The following is a 2,814-nucleotide window of genomic DNA, read 5'->3' on the forward strand; positions in this document are numbered from 1 at the left end:
AACCCATCTCCCTTCTTTCCCACCCCACCCCATCCACCCCAAATAATACATCAGTAATAGCCAAAAACTACACACATGCTACGGTGTAAAAATGCAGAGTTAACACTATCGGGAAGAAGGCTGTGTGGGTTGTGGAGATGCTCTTTGAAGATCTACAGTATCTCTTGCTCTCCCACATCCCATTCTACGTTTTGTCCTTCATAGAAGGCCCTTTGCTTTTTTTTTCCAGCAAAGTTCAGAACGGGTTGCCTTGAAACACTGACCCTCCTTCCCCTCCACCGGGATGGCTGTGCAAGCTGTACAGCATGGGGCGGCTTTGAAGCCCTGGGCTGCTGTAGGGCACAGAAACTATACTGGCTCTTCAAAGGACATCTTCTCAAGCCACCTTCATGGTGTCAAGACAAGGAGAACTCCTTCTTTCCCCACTTGAAACCCACAGTCAGATGTGACAGGGGCTGGTATTCAAGGAAGTTAATTCTTATCATCTTTTTTGTCATCATCCTCTGAGGGGTAAGAATGCCACGTCAGCCTTTCCTCATAGAAGGATATGACAACCTGCGGGCACTTGACATTGGCTTCCTTGGCAGGGACCAGATCAGCCTCATCAGAGTTCTTCCATTTCATTAGGAACATGAGTTCTCCACTGGAGTCCGTAGCTCCAATAATCCGCTCTGGTTCCAAACCCCGGGCAAAGCCTCGTGGCTTTTCTGACTCTTCTTTCTTCTTCTTTGGTTTGCTCTCCTCCCCCTTATCTTCCGAATCAGAATCAGCTTTGCGTTTGCCTCCCTCTGATTCATCTGTCTCGTGTGCTGTTTTCTGTGACTGCAGAAACTCAGCAATGAGATCAGGGCAATCCAGGTTCTCTTCTGGTTCCCATGTGTTATCCTCATCTGAGAAGCCCTTCCACTTTAGGAGATACTCCACTTTGCCCTTTACCACTCGACGGTCTAGAACTTTTTCCACCACATATTCTTCTTCCTCTTCTTCTAGCACCTCCTCCACTTTCTTCTTGTTTTGTTTTTTCCCCATAGTGCCCGCCAGCTTTCTGGTATAAAGGATGACGCTGCTCAGAGCAGCGCCCACAAGCCCGAGAGGAATCGGTGCCGCGCTACTGGCGGGTCTTGTCTGGCCGGCCGGGGGAGTGGCGACCAGAAAAGCAACAAGCCGGGTGACCACTGTCAGAATTGATGCTTTTGAACTGTAGTGTTGGAGAAGACTCTTGGGAGTCCCTTGGACTGAAAGGATATCAAACCAGTCAATCCTAAAGGAAATCAGTCCTGAATATTCATTGGAAGGACTGATCCTGAAGCTAAAGCTCCAATACTCTGGCCACCTGATGCGAAGAATTGACTCATTGGAAAAGACCCTGATGCTGGGAAAGATTGAAGACAGGAGAAGGGGATGACAGAGGATGAGATAGTTGGATGGCATCACCTACTGGATGGACATGAATTTGAGCAAGCTCTGGTAGTTATTGATTGACAGGCAGGGAAGCCTGGCGTGCTGCAGTCTATGGGCTCACAAAGATTTGGGCATGACTGCGCAACTGAACTGAACTGAACCACATCCTCAGTGGACTCACTATTAAGTTCTTTATATCTACTAGCATATTTAAGTCTTCCAGTGGTACAGTATAATTGGTATTTATAATCAGTTTTATTTTTATCAAGTGCACTTTATAGATAAGTGTGTAGAAACCAAGAAAAACAAAAAAACTTGCCCAAGGTCTCTCAGTTATTTACAATAGAATTCGGACCTGAGGCTTTGTAATCTGGCTTCAAACTTTGCATTTGACCCTAGGATTTATAGGGTAAAGTAAGAGATTCCTCTTATTTATAGGAACCATTTTTAATGAGGTCTTAAAGGATGAAATTCTGTAGGACTTAAAAATTCATTTTAGGCATCCACCATGAAATAATGTCAATTCAGTATGTTCAAAATCAGAACCCTGAATATGGAGCTATGGTAAAGATATATAAATTGTAGACCTTGTCTTCAAAGTAATTTTAGTTTGTATGAGAAGAAATGTGTGACTAGCCAAGTATCATGATATAAGAGGGAATCCAGGGGATGTTTGTGAAGGCTTTTGGTGTTGGGGTGGGGATTTGATTAGCAGTTAATGAATGGCTCTACAGTTAATGAATGGCAGCATTTTACCTATATTCTAAAAAACAGGTTATATGTCAATGGATAGATGAAAATACTAGGGGTCAGTGTAAGCTAAGGTTTTGTGGCAGCAAAGAGCTGAAGAATAGGTGCTTTGAACTATGGTGTTGGAGGAGACTCTCAAGAGTCTCTTGGACTGCAAGGAGATCCAATCAGTCCATCCTAAAGTAAATTAGTCTTGAATAGTCATTGGAAGGACTGATGCTGAAGCTGAAACTCTAATACTTTGGCCACCTGATGTAAAGAACTAACTCTTTGGAAAAGACCCTGATGCTGGGAAAGATTGAAGACAGGAGAAGAGGATGACAGAGAATGAGATAGTTGGATGGCATCACCTACTCGATGGACATGAATTTGAACAAGCTCCAGGAGTCGGTGATGGACAAGGAAGCTTGGAGTGCTACAGTCTGTGGGGCTCAAAGAGTCAGACATGACTGAACGATTGAACTGAAGGAATATCCCAGTTGTCTATAAATAGGATTTATAGAGGAAGATGAAGGTAGACAGATACCTGAGGGGTAAGATATGCTTGCTGACATGTTGTTCTCTCCCTGTTGCATCTATGAATTCATGCCCTAATCATCACACACACACACAGAACAAAATGTTAACAACAAACTGACATGAAGTTTCCAGAAAAGCCAGAAT

The 2,814-nt window shown here is 43.9% G+C and overlaps 1 pseudogene across 1 annotated transcript; it reads right to left on the bottom strand.

Moving 5' to 3' along the window:
- Positions 299-1,174, bottom strand: LOC102178169 (annotated as a pseudogene). The gene has a single exon (XR_001917346.1). The product of XR_001917346.1 is annotated as a chromobox protein homolog 1 pseudogene (transcript).

This window comes from Capra hircus, chromosome 26, assembly GCF_001704415.2.
Source record: "Capra hircus breed San Clemente chromosome 26, ASM170441v1, whole genome shotgun sequence".
Classification (NCBI taxonomy): Eukaryota; Metazoa; Chordata; class Mammalia; order Artiodactyla; family Bovidae; genus Capra; species Capra hircus.